The sequence below is a fragment of the Hyperolius riggenbachi genome, chromosome 2, assembly GCF_040937935.1.
Source record: "Hyperolius riggenbachi isolate aHypRig1 chromosome 2, aHypRig1.pri, whole genome shotgun sequence".
Lineage (NCBI taxonomy): Eukaryota > Metazoa > Chordata > Amphibia > Anura > Hyperoliidae > Hyperolius > Hyperolius riggenbachi.
In genome coordinates this window covers 473,101,710-473,118,878 of record NC_090647.1, presented here as the reverse complement: position 1 = coordinate 473,118,878, position 17,169 = coordinate 473,101,710, and the positions used below count along the sequence as shown (strand labels likewise).

Genomic DNA, 17,169 nt, shown 5'->3' with positions numbered 1-17,169 from the left:
CAATGCATTTCATGGGCATATCCCACTTCATCAGGCTATAAAAGGGAGTATATAACTCATGCAGGTCTAATACCAAGCTTAGCACCTCTGTCTAAGCTTGGTATTAGACCTGAGTTATAGGCTCCCTTTTATAGCCTGATGAAGTGGGATATGCCCAAGAAATGCGTTGCACTAGTCTGGAGTATCTAAATAAATTATTTTTGTTGAAAAAATCAACAGTATCTTGTGTCTACCTCAAATGGGTAAGTCCACCACTGCCTCCATCATTTTAAATGTTTTAGCTATTTTTACTCTTCTGGCGTCTCTGTATAACTGTGAAATATACTGGTCTTATCAAACTTTGAACAATTCAAATCCTAATTTATACCACTGTCTTTAGTTTTTTATAAAACATACAGTAGATCTTGCAGTCAAAATGAACAGCGCTGACTTGGTGTTTGCAACTACAAGATATTAATTCTTGGAAAACTGCACAGCCAAATGCCACTGATACTGAGTTCAGCCAACTATAAAATCTGCCATTTATGAAAGTAGTTACATCTGTCATGTAGACAGTGTTTTATAGTCAGTATTTTTTTAGCATTTGGCCTTTCTAATGCTTAATCATTCTTTTTTTCCTTTTCCAGTTATTTGGTTTATTTTATCTTTCTTGCTAATTACAGGAAAGCTGGACGTGAGTGTGTAGAGCTCTTAACCTCATTTGCCTTCTACTGATGCATCTTATTGCGGTTCCAGTTTGGCAATATCAGCTCATCATCGTGATCTTTGGTAGCAGAACGTAGAGTAAAATGTGGCTGAGATTGGAATGAAGATTAAGCTGACCTATTGCGGGAAGTGCAATGGTGAGAGGAGCGAGTGTTCTGTACGGCACTATATAGGTCATGTTCCAGGGCATATCACTTTCCTCTGCTGCTACGTTACGTGTCCTTGCTACTCATGAGTTAAGCCGTGTCTCTTCCATACATCCTGGAGGCTACACAGAAGGATTACTTCATTTCAGGAGTGTGTTACTATATTTGTCAGCTGCCAGCTCCAGTTTGTTGGATGATTCATGTATTTTCCAGGGACTGTCATATAGTGCTACCTATAAAGACAAGAAAAAACAGAGACTTGTTTGCTTTCTTAAAAAATTACGGTGTGGTTTGCAAAATTCATAGAAACATTTGCATTTGTCCCTGTCTTTCAATCTAAGTCAGGGTTACCATCCAGGCAACCACTATATAGGCAGGTGGGGAGAATTAGACCTGTCCCCACTCAGGATTTAGAAGTAACTCTCTGTAGATCTGAAAAGGGGCCAATGTTCATATAAAAAAAGGGGCTAATGTTCAAATAAGACCCTTATGGTGGCCACACATGTTACAATTTTTCTGTTCAATTTTACCCCAATTCGATTAAAACGATCGATTGTGTGAAAAAAAAAAAACAAGAGAATTTTTTTTTGATTGATAAATTCAATCAAAATTGACATTTTTTTCTATTAAAACTGATTGGAAAGGTTAAAAAAAATCAGATTTTTGTCAAAAATTGAATGGTGTGCAGTGGGTTGTATGAAAGTAAAGGTCCGTACACATGCCGGACTGGAGGCAACGACGGGTCCGTTGTCACCTCCCGCTGGGTGGGCGTTCCAACGACAGTCCGGCGTGTGTACGCACTGTCGGCGGACTGATACGGCTGTTTGTGAGCGATCCGCCGGGCGGATCGCTCAGAAACAGCCGTATCAGTCTGCAGACAGACTGTACACACGCCGGACTGTCGTTGGAACGCCCACCCAGCGGGAGGTGACAACGGACCCGTTGTTGCCTCCAGTCCGGCGTGTGTACGGACCTTTATTCAAACTAATTTTAAATTTACATTCAAGAACAAAGGAACTTTATTTGTCAAAGTGACACATTAGATAAAATGTATTTGTTCACTGTAATAAATGTAGTGTTGTTGATGAGGAACAGATTATTTAATGTAAGGTATATTTTCTAAAGTTGTTCGTGTTGTGTGTCTTAAAGAGACTCTGTAACATCAAAAACATCCCCTGGGGGGTACTCACCTCAGGTGGGGAAAGCCTCGGGATCCTAATGAGGATTCCCACGCCGTCCTCTGTCCCACGGGGGTCTTGCTGCAGCCCTCCGAACAGCCGGCGACAGACCCGACTGTCAATTCAATATTTACCTTTGCTGGCTCCAGCGGGGGCGCTGTGGCTGCTTTCGGCTCCGAAGTAGACGAAATACCCGATCTCAGTCGGGTCCGCTCTACTGCGCAGGCGCCGGAAACTTGCGCCTGCGCAGTAGAGCAGACCCGACGGCGATCAGGTATTTCCGCCTACTTCAGAGCAGACAGCCGTCAGAGCACCTGCGCAGGGAAGGTAAATATTGACGTCATCTTGTACGGAGGGCTGCAGCGAGACCCCGGAGGGACAGAGGACGGCGTGGGAAGCCTCATTAGGATCCTGAGGCTTCCCCCACCCGAGGTGAGTACCCCCCAGGGGACGTTTTGACGTTACAGATTATCTTTAATACATAGCAGTGATGCCACAGAGCGGCCAATAAACAATGATAATAATTTAAAATTGAAAATGTATATATTATATCTAATGTATATCTTTTATTTGATTGTTTTTGTCATGATTGTGTCAAGATGTGTGGTACATTGGTTACCAGAGTCTAACTTTTCATTTGGGCAGAAAAAACTATTGAAATTGTCGAATCGAAAAAATATTAAAAAATTGTAATGTGTTTGGTTTTTCTGCAACCATGCAGGAAAGCATTTGTAGGCTTTTAGCGGCACCTGGTTTTGTGTGGCACTTTTCATCCCTGCAGGGGGACACAGAAGCATGGCGGTACACAATCTTGGAAGAAACCTGTTGCTTCCAGGTTCAGCTAAGTGCCAAGCAGGTGATGGTGAAAATCTGGATTGAAACACAGTGTTTGCGCAACAGAGTAAGCGGTAAGCGTAAAATGACGAACGCAGACAAAGGAGGGGGGGGGGGGGGGGATACAGTCACTAAAAATCCTTATCACTATTCCAGGTTCGCCACAGTACAAACAAATAAGAAATGCTCTTATAATCTTCCCGATTCCTGACACGCTCCAGTATCAGTACGTTCCTTTGATGCTCCGTCATTTCTTCCACAAGAGATATGAAACATACCGTAATACTGTATGCATTCATCGTATACTCCCAGCACCAATAACACTGCAAGCAGAAGTGCTATGAAGCGATATGTGCAACCTTTACTGTGTGACCATGAGACCACCCCAACCCAACAGCAGGCCACTTATAAAGACCCTGAGCTGTCATCAAAAATGAAATTGGTACCTATCTGGGACTTCCTCCAACCCACCGTAGGCCGCATCCTCCTGGCTCCTCTCCCGGTCCTGCTGGCGGCTCCGTTCTTCAGAGACTATTGGGCTGAAGTCGCCAGTACACTTCCTGTACACGCCAGTTGCACATCATCACGCCGCCCGCTACTCATCATCAAGTCGCCCAGCATGAGAGTCCTGCGCATGCATGGTTCGGAGTTAGAGAACCGAGCATGCGCAAGACTCTTACCCCGGCTGACTTGATGACCCGTAGCGGCCAGTGTGATGACGCGCAACATGCTCGTCCAAGAAGTGTACTGGTGTGACTTCAGCTTCATTAAAAGTTTTGGCTGGAGCTGAACTTAAATAACTGGAAAAGAAATGTGATTTAGAAATGGTAAATCCACTTTAGTTACAAATAATGTGCCCAAGTGGTAACAGAAGAATTTTCCTCTTATTCCTAGGATACTGTGATGCAGACAAGTTCATCTGCATTCAGCTCAGACAATGGTGTGAAGTAGCTGCTCGCTCTCCTTGTCATTATTTTAATACTGGAAGGAGCTAAAGTGCCTGATGTCTGCTGTTATTTCAAGACTGAACTGGCAGATGTCTTTCCTGCAAGGAGCAAGTGACGCTTACTGGCTCAGATATGAAGCCATAATCTTCTCCCATAATTATAGGCAGGTCAGGAAAACCCATTTACCCAGTCACCCAAGAGTAGAGTAACGCCGCTACATTCTAATGCACGACTTCACAACGTTATAGCATTATAGTGATTAAAATCGTACTTTCCAAGTGTTCTGCAGCTGCAGTCATTTTGGAGCTGGCTTCTGAGGTGGACAGATGAGTCATTGCAAACGCCCTTGAGGCATCCAGCCCACCCTCCACTTTGCCATGTACAGTTTGCAAATGTCATGGTATTCCAAGGTGTCGAAGGAGGAGAACTTGTGAAAGTAGTTATCATATAATGTAATCTTAAAAATGTGCATGATTTAAATGACTACAAAAATTGGTAGGAACAGCACCGATGAACAAGGGGGGGGTCGGGAGACGGTGCCAAGACTGAAGACCTCCACACCTAAAGGTGGGTACACACGTCAGATAAAAGTCTTTGGAAAATGAAAGATCACAGACCAATTTTACCCCCTTTCATGTAGTATGTGAGCCATACTCTACACAGTCTATTCTATGGAGCTGAACTCCCCATCAGATAAAAATCTTTGCAAGATGCTGCACACAAAGACCGCTGTACACATGCAACAGAACAGTATCTGCAAAAGATCTGTTCCTGCAAAAGATCCATTCCTGCAAAACGCATTCATAGTTTATGATATCTGCAGATCTCATACACACCTTGTTTAACGGACAATTATCTGTAGATCAGATCCGCCAGGTTGGATCTTCAGATCGGCAGATAATTGTCTGATCTGCAGATGAATGTCCATTAAACAAGGTGTGTATGAGGATCTGCAGATATCATAGACTATGAATGCGTTTTGCAGGAATGGATCTTTTGCAGAAATAGATCTTTTGCAGATACTGATCTGTTGAATGTGTACAGCATCTTTGTGTGCAGCATCTTGCAAAGATTTGTATCTGATGGGGAGTTCAGCTCCATAGAATAGACTGTGTAGAGTATGGCTCTCATACTACATGAAAGGGGGTAAAATTGGTCTGTGATCTTTCATTTTCCAAAGACTTTTATCTGACGTGTGTACGCACCTTAAAAGTCACTCCAGACTGTAGGAAAATTAGCATCTCCAAAGTAAAAATATATGCTCTTGACTAAACATTCGGAACCAGAGATGGATTATGGGGCCTCAGGCAAAGTAGTAGAATTTGAGCCACCTTGTAGTCCTTTTGGTAAGCTGAGGTGGAGAGAGGGAGGGCCAAGCAGAGGCAAGAGAGGCTCCAGCCTCAGGGCACAGTGTAGGACAAGGCACACAACTCACTCAGCTATCATTCCCCTTTTGTGTTTGAAGCAGAGAAAATTAAGAAAAGGGGATACACGGCAGTGACTGCAAGCCGGATAACTAGAGATTAAGGTGTTGGGGGATCTCTTAGTCTAATAGCAATCGTTGTGTGACAACTGGGGTGGGAGGGACGGGGGAGGGGAGCACTTTGGTGTCCCAGCCTTGGGTGCTGGCGGATCTCGTCCCGGCTCTGGAGAGAGGTCAGAGAAGGTGGCAGGTGGATAATCCTGTTCTACTCGGAACTGTACAGACAGCCTGAGCAGCACAGCTTGCTGTTTCAAGGTTTTTCCTTCCTCACACTGTTTAGGTGTCAGTAATGGCACCAGTCGTTCTTAAACATTTGGCTGTGCTGATGTCTGTACACTTGAGTATCTAGTAAAGAGCATATTTTTACTTTGGAGGTACCCACTCCTTTTTCTATTGTTTTAAATGACAGCATTAATCGTCAAAGAGGAACTGTGGCAGCACGGCGGCGTAGCGATTAGCTCTCCCGCCTTGCAGCGCTGGGTCCCTGGTTCGAATCCCAGCCAGTGCACTATCTGCAAAGAGTTTGTATGTTCTCTCCGTGTCTGCGTGGGTTTCCTCTGGGCACTCCGGTTTCTTCCCACATTCCAAAAACATACAGATAAGTTAATTGGCTCCCCCTAAAATTGGCCCTAGACTACATTACTTACACTACATAATATAGACATATGGCAATGGTAGGGATTAGATTGTGAGCTCCTTTGAGGGACAGTTAGTGACAAAATATATATATATATATATATATACATACACACACTGTACAGCGCTGCGTAATATGTCGGCGCTATATAAATACTAAATAATAATAATAATAATAATAATATTAACTGTGACCAAGGATAGAACTTCATCCAAATTAGTAACTGATTCTCCTTTCCCACCAGAAACCTTTACCTTTTTGTGAATAGATCATCTGGGGGGTTTGTATGGCTTATATTGTGGTGAAACCCCTCCCACAGTGTGATGTCAGGACCTAGGTCCTTACAGTTCCCTGTCTGTGAACCTCATTGCATTGTGGGAAATAACAGCTGTTTTCAACTGCCAAGCAACCAGTATCTACCTCTGTGCATAGGTTTATCTGTAAAAAAACAACATTTTAGCCTATCACAATGTTAGTGGTTGTGGTTATAGATAATGGCAGCTGGTGATGTCTTTTTTTAATTCATGCCTGCCAGTTTTAAAGATGATTCTGTGCAGACTGATTGTGGATCAAACAATATTAAGAAATTACATGGCGAATATCAGTCATTTCTTGGGCTCTCTTATATTTTTTAACGTCTCACTTTGCAACGTATTGATTTATTTTTTCCCCTTTTAGCTAAAGTTCCTCTTTAAAGAAAACCTTTTAGTGAGTGGAATTTAGAGGGTGGCATCACTGACTTCTTTTTGGTACTTGCTTGGCTGTTGTGTTCATTATCTGTCACCAATACTTTCTGATTCTGTTACCTAGAATATGGTGAAAAGTGCAGACAAAGTGTCCTGACTGCACTCCAAAACTGGAGACTGCTTGCTTGCCGCTGGGTGCGGGATTCAGAATCCACTGAAGCAATAAAAAATAAGTATGATTGTGACGCCAGCTTAAATATATTGCTCAAATTAGGTTCTTTAAATTAAAGAAGAATTATGTCCAAAACTTCTAAAAAAAGACTACTGTTTAAAAAAAAACATTGCCTCAAAGGGTTAATATGGATACTTTCACTATTCCATGCAGCCGTATCAGCCACTGAGCCAGCAGCTTCTCACCAAGCTATCTGGCTATTGCTTGATGGAGAGAGGAGACAAGAATGTTTTTTTTAAACACATGTGGGAGCTACTGTGTGTCAGCTACTGTGATTATAAGCAGTACAATGCCTTTTTACCGAGGTGGATAATGGTATACCTACTGTATGCAATATGGAAGCTTCCAGTACCAGCTGAACTCTGAACTGGTTGGGAATTGTGATTTTTACACATAAGACCTACGTTTGGAGTAAAGTTATGCAGAATAACTTCAGTTACAGATTGCCTAGAAGCTCATGGTGAACCAGAAACTCCTAGGAGTGTGTAAGAGGCTAAAAAAAGCATCAAAAAGCCCTCTTACTAAAATGCTATGTAAAACCGAATTTTGCCTTCTTAAAAACAAAAGGTATTAGCATTATTCAGTTTAAAGTGTTCATATGAGGTGCCCCATAGTGCACCACTGCTGAAAATGCAAATCATCCCTTTTTGTCCCTGAAACCTGAACACACCACCAGAATTGCTGGAATGCATTGATATGCCAACAACATGTTAATATAACAGAGCTACACTTATCCAACATGCATACAGACTGTTTCGGACTGGTTAATCCTCATCAGTGCATGGTATGGATCAATTATTATGAATCTGCTGTCCAATTTTAGGCCTGGGGTCCACAGGAGCTGTTTCAGTCCTGGTTTGGAATCAGCAGCAATTCACAATCACTCTACAACTGCTAGAATTAAAAATCACTTTCAGGCCTTATTCACATTATAAATTGCCAGCGCAATTGCTGAGCGATTTTGTGAGTGATTTTGTTAGCACTTTTCTAACCACTTTCAGAGCGATTTTCGCTTTTCTAAGCGCTTTTGTGTAGCGATGTCTTGTTCACGTCCTGACGTCAATCTTTGATCTGGAAATTAATAAATACAATGTATTTATTCATTAAAGCGTTCAGCAAATTGCTTTGCAAGTGCCTGGTGATTTTGCTATACTTTCCATTGAATTGCAAACGCTCTGGAAATGGTGCAGGAGCCGCATTTGTGATAGGATAGAAAGTTCATCGCTTATGTGAGAACACTCACATAAGCTAACATTGCACAAGCGATTTTAAGGCGATTTTTCTAATTGCCAGCGCTTAAAAATAAGCAAAATCGCTTATAATGGGAACAAGCCCTACAAGTGCCGGAAATCGCTCAAAAAAATTCAGCAAAAAATCGCTAGCAAAAGCACTTAAAGGGGAACTGAAGAGAGAGGTATATGGAGGCTGTCATGTTTATTTCCTTTTAGACCATACCAGTTGCCTGTCAGCCCTGGTGATCCTCTGCCTCTAATACTATTAGCCATAGCCCCTGAACAAGCATGCAGCAGATCAGATGTTTCAGTGGTTCAGACTTATAAGTCTGATCTGACAAGACTAGCTGCATGCTTGTTTCTGGTTTTAATCAGATACTACTGCAGAGAAATAGACCAGCAGGGCTGCCAGGCAACTGGTATTGATTAAAAGGAAATAAACATGACAGCCTCCATATACCTCTCTCTTCAGTTCCCCTTTAACTACTGCAATTGCAATTCAGTACTTTTTAACACTCGCAATGATTATGGTCAGGTTGATGGCAGCCAGTCAAGGAACATGAAAGTACTACAAAAAGGCAATATCAGTAACATGATAAATTATTAATAACAGTTATGAGCCTTTGCTGTTACCACACTTTAAAAATGCTTGCTCCCGGAGCAGTGCTTTTCAGCGCTGCTAGATTTGGGCGCAGCCGGCGCCTCCATAGACTTCAATAGGAATCATTCCTATTGAAGTGCTCAGTGAGTAACGTCGGCTCCGTCAGAAGACAGAGCCGAAGTTGCTTAAAAACATAATAATTCGGCCTCCAGCAATCGCTGGAAGCCGAATTATTTCATTTCCCTACTATCCATGTCGGCCTGGAGGGGGAATAGTAATTAAATCGGCCCGGACTTGTGCAGAAGCAGGATCAGCTATATAACGCTGTATCCTGCGCCCAAGTCTACCGGCGCCGATTTCAAATGTACGCGCTTGCTCCTGCTGTTGTATGCAATCTTCTATGTTTAAGATAGACATACTGGGGTCATCTATACACCTAGGTAGGGCGGAGCTAACAGCGGACATCGACACGTACACGAGGAAGTGAGCTGACCGGCCGGTCGGGAGTAAGAGCACGGACGAGCGACGTACACCCTGCGGCCAAAGGGAGGATCAGGAGCGGTATCATCGCGGACGTCCACCCCGCACACAAGTGAATGGGCATTGCCAGAGGATATTGTTACATGCTGATACAACACCGGGACGCGTAAGTGCAATTGTTGAAGCGCCCGGAGATTGATGCTGACAGTATTACGCTATGTTATTTTTATGTGTTTTTTATGGAGATGCTTTTATTGGATTAAAAGAAGATTTCCAGTGACAAGGTGTTGAGGCATTGACTGGCAGTGGGCCAAAGCGAAGTTTCCACCTGCAATCTGAGGTGGGCAACATCTGGTGAGCGGTTTGGCATATATCGCTGTGGGAGTGGCACGTATTGAGCACTGAGTGATATCACTGAACACGGAAGGGGAAGTTTCACTTGGTGGGCCCTGAGTGTTAAAGTGAAGAGACTTATTTTATATGTAGAACGTTACTACCCTATGTGAAGCTTTTCATTGCAGGTTGGAGGACAAAGCTAGTATATTCACTAGGAGACGGCACAGGTCTGGAGAGCGCAGCAGTAATTTTGTATACTAATTATCCTGAACTGGACTTTCTGTAGCGACCCCAGGCACTGGTGAACTCATTACATGATATTTTGAACTGTGGCGCAGTGTTTATTAATTGACATCTATACACCTGCCTACATATACTGGGGACATATACCCCTGCCTACATATACTGGGCACATATACCCCTGCCTACATATACTGGGCACATATACACCTGCCTACATATACTGGGCACATATAACCCTGACTACATATACTGGGGTCATCTATACCTCTGGCTTACATATACTGGGGACATATACCCCTGACTGCATATACTGGGGTCATCTATACCCCTGACTACATATACTGGGGTCATCTATACCCCTGCCTACATATACTGGGCACATATACCCCTGACTACATATACTGGGCACATATACCCCTGACTACATATACTGGGCACATATACCCCTGACTACATATACTGGGCACATATAACCCTGACTACATATACTGGGGTCATCTGTACCTCTGGCTACATATACCCCTGACTACATATACTGGGCACAGATACCCCTGACTACATATACTGGGTACATATACCCCTGGCTACATATACTGGGCACATATACCCCTGGCTACATATACTGGGGACATATACCCCTGGCTACCTGTTCTGGGGACATCTCTACCCCTGGCTATCTGTTGTGGGGACATCTATACCGCTGGCCACCTATTCTGGGGACACCTATAGACTTGGGGCTACCTATTTTTGGGGAACCACTGTTGTCAGATTGAGTGTATTTTGGGGAACTGCTGCCAGGTGAGAGGTGTCTACCATATTAAGGGGGCATTCTGCCTATTTATGTGAAATGCTGTCCATTTATGTGCCTCATGACTACTGAATTTGTCTTGTTGGGGGCCTCATGGTTACTGAATTTGTCTTGTTAGGGGCCTAATGATTTGTTGGGGGCCTCGAGATTGCTGAATTAGTCTTGTTGGGGGCCTCATGATTGCTGAATTTGTCTTGTTGGGGGTCTCATGATTGCTGAATTTGTCTTGATGGGGGTCACGTGATTGCTAACTGTGAGACTATGGAAAAAGCTGAATCATCAAACTTTTGTATTTAGCTTAAATTGCTGTTGGCACTTTGTGATTTAGTGCTGTTGGCAATTTGCGAGTTAAGTGACCTTTGGGTTGCAGTTTGGGCACTCGGCCTTCAAAAGGTTCGCCACCACTGTCCTAATCTAATGTCCCACCCATTGCTAAGTTCACGTAAACTTGTCTCCACCCGCGACCACACCCACATTCTGGTCCATGACCACACCCATGACGTAGCCCCATTTTTCAACGCCAACTCAGATTTTCGGCACTGCTAGCGCCGCCCCACTTCTTCCTCCCCGTCCTTTTTGCCCCCCCCCCCCTCTGGAAAACTTTCTGCGGACACCCATGATAGTGACCCTTTTTTATGTTAAAGTGTCCCTGAGTTGAGGGATATGGTGGCTGCCACATTTATTTCCAGTTAAACAATACCAGTTGCCTGGCTGTCCTGCTGATTTCTTGGTGTGATATTGGATCGGTACTGGGTGCAAGAGAGAATAACAATATGTAATGTAAAAACAAAAGGCAATCCATCAACAGCTTACTAAACAAGAACTAAGATTATTCTGGCAGAGACTGACCAAATCTGCTGAGAAAGTTGATGCGGGGATACATCATACATTTTTTCAGCAGATAGCTGGTTTGATAGATAATTTCCGACATGTCCGATCTTTTTTTTGATCATTTTTCTGATCGATTTCTCATAGAAGTGGATGGAAATGTATAAGAAAATCGATCAGAAATAAGATCGGACAGGAAATCGACTGAAAAATCTCATCGTGTATCCCCAGCATGACAAATGTATGGTTATAAGTGTTTTACATTTGTATAGAAAAGCTTAAAGGTGCCCAATAATGATACAATTTTAGCAAACTACCTTCCGATCTGATAATTGTGATCGAAAGGAAATGATCAGGCCCATAAATGGAATAAAAAAGGGACCAATCCGATAATTTCAAATGGAACAGATTAATACATTGATCATTTGTTGTCGACTGGCATTATCCAATCTGACTGATCGATGGTTTGCCAAATCTTATGCTAGGTACACATGATACAATTTTCTGACAGGTTTACTGTCAGATCGATTATTTCCAACAGGTCATATCTATTTTCTGTTTACTTCTATGTAAAAATCGACTGAAAATCCGATTGGACCTGTTGGAAATAATCTGACAGTTAATCTATCAGAAAATTGTATGGTGTGTACTTAGCATTATTGCTGATGGGAACCTTCACTGACACTTTCCCGAAGGACATTCCCTATTAGCGTGCTATGAGAAGGAGCTGGGACGCCTCATCCAGCTGTCACAACACTGGGCACGTGTGACAGCAGCAGCCTGCCTGGTGGCACCGCTCAGCAATGTCACGGGCAGCTGAGCGTGACATCCCCGCCGGAAATCCAGCAGCCTCGCAGACACTGACCGGGCGCTCCTCTCTGCTCGAGCTCCGCACGGCTCTGATCAGCAGCTCCTGCTCTGTGCAGCTCTAGTGACAGAGAGGCCGGAGCCCTCCACCATAGCTTCTCTTCTGCCTCCATCCCGCAGTGATGTCACATACTACCAGGGCTGTGGAGTCGGAGTTGAGGAGTCGGGGCAATTTTTGAGCACCCGGAGTCGGAATTGTGGTTACATAAACTGAGGAGTCGGAAGTCTGATAATTTTTGTACAAAATCCACAGCCCTGTTAAGTATTAGACTAAGGAGTCGGAGTCATTTTGGGTACCCGGAGTTGGAGTCGTGATTTCATAAACTGAAGAGTCGGAGTCTGAAGATTTTTGTACCGACTTCACAGCCCTGCATACTACAACACGTCACACAGAGGGAAATCCAGGCTCCTCCCACACCCCACATGTGCCGCCCGCTGCATGAATGATTCTTGGCCCCTCCCACAGCTTATAGGTGACTTCGTCCGCCCACTTACAGTGAGTTATCACACTTTTTTATGCTTATATGTTTCTATGTGGCCCGTGTTCCCCTAGCATAGACCAGGCGTGGACTGTCCCCGGGGGAGATTTGCCTCTCCCAAAACAATCCGGGCCGGTGCAGTGGATGGTCGATTCCAAGCCCCATCTATAAGCCCCGCCCCCACGCATAGGCCTCAGAGAAGCCCGTGGACGGGAGGGCAGGGAGGGTACTTTTATTTGCTAGTGGAAAGACACTGCGTGCAGCGAGTATGCAAACAAAGCTCAATGTCCCCTCAGCTGCTTCTGTCCGATCCAAGTGCAGCAAGGCAGAAAGTAGGAGTGGCTTTACCCACATACACGAGTTGGTGTTGTGATAGGAAGCAGCATGGGCGACACAGAAAGCTGCTATTGCATAAACTGCAGTGACCAAGCAGGTATGCATCAACTCCTGTGTTATTCAGTAGTCACCTCAGCCTTTTATCAGGAAGATATACATTTCACTAGACATTCTTTGGCACCCTTTATTTCCTCACCTGAAGCTAAGCCTTCACTGTTTGAGGTTTTGAAAAGATTTAACATACATTCAATATAAATACTGCATTTAATAAAACAAAATCTATGAGAACAAGTGGACTCCTAATCCATAGTAATAATAAAAAAAAATAGATCTGCCATTTCTTGAGAACTCCAGTGCCCTTTCTTTATGCAAATGATGCTGTTGGGTGCAAGACAGAATTGGCTGCATAGCTGCACAAGCAGCATTCTCACTTCTCTGTACAGAAATAGGTAGTGACTGCAGGACACTGCGATATGCTATAGTTTAGGCCTACTGAGTTGGGGGGCAGTGGCTGCACTATGTGGGGTTACAGGGTTCTTGCTACATGTACAAGGTGTGGGGCAGGCTGCAGTTGAGGGGACATAGTGACATATTGGGGATGAGGGAAAATAGTGAGGAACAGACAGTGTGGCTGCATTAGGCCCCGTTCACACTGCACGTGTTGCCGCCCGGATATCGGCAACGCATGCAGGAGGCCGACACGCACATCAGACAGTGCATAGACTGCACTGTCTGATGTTCACACTGTATGCGTTCCGGACCAGTGCGGTCCGGGAATGCATGCTGCACGCATTTTTTCATAAAACGCGAGGCTGACCCATTCACTTCAGTGAATGGGATCAGCCACGCAAAGCATAGAAACGCATATGGCGTGTGCTTGTACGCGTTGCGTTCCGAACGCACGGCCATCCGCGTTTCATGATGTGAATGTAGCCTTACAGGAGAGAAGGCACATGTGACATACGGGGTCGTAAACTACACAGTGGCATTCCCTGTAGGGGGTCCCCCTAACAGAAATCTGTTAGCTTAGTCCCTCCCAACCTCCGTCACGGGGGGGGGGGGGGGGGTCGGATACTTACCCAGGGCTTTGCTCCCCAATAAACATGCGAGACCCTCGCCGTCCTCCCGCAGTCTGCCGTTCAGCTGCGAACAGCTCCTATACCAGGCTGAGTCGGGATTCGTCTGGGTCTTCAGCGCATACGCAGTAGACCCAGACAGACACGACTGAGCCTGTTACCGGGGCTGATTGCGGCTGAACGGGAGACCGCGGGAGGACGGCGAGGGACGTGCGTGTTTATAGGGCTGGAGGAAGCCCAGGGGAAGTATCGATTCTTATTTGTTTTTTCATCTCTGAGTTTCATCTCTCTCTTTAAAGTATTAGGCTAAGGTCACACATGTCCATGCGGCCGTTTTTCCTGCATTTGCCTTTTTCCATGTGCATCTTTATGCGTTTCCATTTTTTTTAATAATCATTCTAGGAAACTAGTAACTAGTAAAAATAAATACAAAACACATGCTTTTTTTCACCATCGGAAAGCATTGCATGCAGATTGCATGCGATCCACATATAGTGTGTACAAATAATGAACTTATTAAGCGTTTCAAAAACGCATCTAAAAACGCATAGCAATGCGGTTTTTATGTAGCCCATAGACTAAGTACCACTATGTGCGTTTTGTGACCCTGGCCTTAGAGACAGAAGATCAGCAGGAGAGACAGAAGATCAGCAGGACAGACAGGCAATGTGTATTGTTTAAAAGTAAATAAATATGGCATCCCACATATCCTTCTCACTACAGGTGTCCTTTCACTTCAGGTGTTCCCTTTAAAGGACTTACTAGCCCAAATAAGTTAAAAAAAAAAAGTACCTTATCACTTTTAAATGCACGGAGGATGCCAACTGCGCCCTCCGCACAGTAGCGTGGATCGTGGGGGGAGGCCCTAGAGCTGCGCACCCGCACTAACGTGTATGCAGTCTGCGCAGCCACGGCCAGCTCCGGCGGCCATATTAGGCGAGGAAAGAGAGCCCGACCCCGTCTGTGGGGTTGGGAGCGGCACGGGGGGCTATCACACTGCGGGGACCCGGCGGAACTGCACGGAGGGCGCGGATGGCGTCCTCCGTGCATTTAAAGGTGATCAAGGTACTTCTCTTTTTTAACGTATTTGGGCTCGTAAGTCCTTTAAATAATACCGGTTGCCTGGCTATGCTGCTGATCCTCTACCTCTAATACTTTTAGCCATAAACCCTGAACAAGCATGCAGCAGATCAGGTGTTTCTGACATTGTCACAACTGACTGGTTTAACTGCATGCTTGTTTCTGGTGTGATTCAGACACTACTGCAGCCAAATAGACCAGCAGGTCTGCCAGGCAACTGATATTGTTTAAAAGGAAATAAATATGACAGTTTCCATATTCTTCTCACTTCAGTTGTCCTTTAAAGGAGTTCTGTGGATACTAAAAAGAAACAAAAACAGACACTTACCTGGGGCTTGTATCGGCCCCCTGTAGCTGTCATGCCATGCGCCGTCCTCCTCAGTTCCTCACCACCAAACCCGGTCTGATTATCCCTCTAGGGAGACTGCGGCAGTGTGGCTATGGCCGCACGCATGCTCGCTCCCGCACATGTCACCGGGCGCCTACTGCGCAGGCACAGTACGAGAAAACCTTGTACTGCGCCTGCGCAGTAAGCACCCGGAGTCGCGAGCGGGAGCGCGCACTATTCGTCTTGTTAGACGAATAATTGATCGGTCCCGGTGGCGGGGATTGGAGGATCGGAGGAGGATTGCGCGGGACATGTCAGCTACAGGGGGCCGATACAAGCCCCAAGTAAGTGTCTGTTTTTGTATTGTTGTACTATTCACAGAACCCCTTTAACCTAGCATGTGTATGTAGCTGTACTCCTCTCTGACACTGTGGCTGGTTTTGGCATATTTTTGTGCTCTATATCAATCATGTGTAGAGTGCTTGGGTTCAATATGTAGTTAGTACTGGAGACCATAGCTACAACACTGCTCCAAACTATCCCTTTGTTGGCGTAATAGTTCCTCTTCTGGAACCAAATCCATCTGTACTTTCTGCCTCATTGTCCCTCTTACATAACAAATGAACAGACCTTACACGATTCTCTATTTAAAAAAATAAAAAAAGTGTTCATGAGATCCTTAAAGTGTACCTGAGACGAGAAGCATCTCAGGTACCATACTTATTTGGGCTTCCTTAGTCCCTTAAAGAGGACCTCCATACAAAACAGAAAAATCCGTCAGTGCTGCTGTAATGAAAAGTTATATTTACCTCCGGAGTCTTGTCCCACAAAGCTGCCCTGAAGTCCTTGCATCACTACATTTCCGCCGCTTAGCCCCGCCTCCTGTCTCTCCTCCGAGAAATACGCCAAGCTATTTACTGCATTAAATTGCCAGGCGTGTTTTCTCGGAGGAGAGAGGGGAGGCGGGGCCAAGCGACAAAAGTGGAGTGATGTAGGGGGAGGGGCGGTGGCTTCGTAGGACAAGACTTCGGAGGTAAACATAACTTTCTATTTCAACAGCGCTGACGGATTTCTCTTTTTTGTGTGGAGGTCCTCTTTAAAGCGGCTCTTCCCTCGTCGCCTCTCCGGGTGACTGCGGTCCCCCGCAATTCAGCCCGAAAGCCTGGTGGAGTCGCCCTTTCGTCGTGCATGTGCAGCCGTCGTGCTACTCCTGCTGGGAGCATTCTGCGCTTACGCTTCTCATCTCAGGTTCCCTTTTAACTGTATTCCCATTCTTTAAATTGATAGTGACCCTTTTTTTATGTTAAAGTGTCCCTGAGTTGAGAGGGATATGGTGGCTGCCACATTTATTTCCAGTTAAACAATACCAGTTGCCTGGCTGTCCTGTTGATTTCTTGGTGTGATATTGGATCGGTACTGGGTGCAAGAGAGAATCACAAATTTGTAATGTAAAAACAAAAGGCAATCCATCAACAGCTTACTAAACAAGAACTAAGATTATTCTGGCAGAGACTGACCAAATCTGCTGAGAAAGTTGATGCTGGGATACACCATACATTTTTTCAGCAGATAGATGGTTTGATAGATAATTTCCGACATGTCGATCTTATTTTTGATCGTTTTTCTG

The 17,169-nt window shown here is 44.8% G+C and overlaps 1 long non-coding RNA gene across 4 annotated transcripts in view; it reads right to left on the bottom strand.

Annotated features, from left to right (window-relative positions):
* Positions 1 to 362: 362 nt before the first annotated feature.
* LOC137547058 (uncharacterized) overlaps positions 363 to 17,169 on the bottom strand; it is a 62,787-nt gene continuing 45,980 nt past the window's right edge. For 3 of the 4 annotated variants that reach the window (XR_011026452.1, XR_011026451.1, XR_011026453.1), the window contains exon 3: positions 366 to 1,084. This is a non-coding gene — a long non-coding RNA (uncharacterized lncRNA). Of the gene's footprint in view, positions 1,085 to 17,169 lie in introns of all 4 variants that reach the window. The other variant, XR_011026450.1, reaches the window with a different exon arrangement.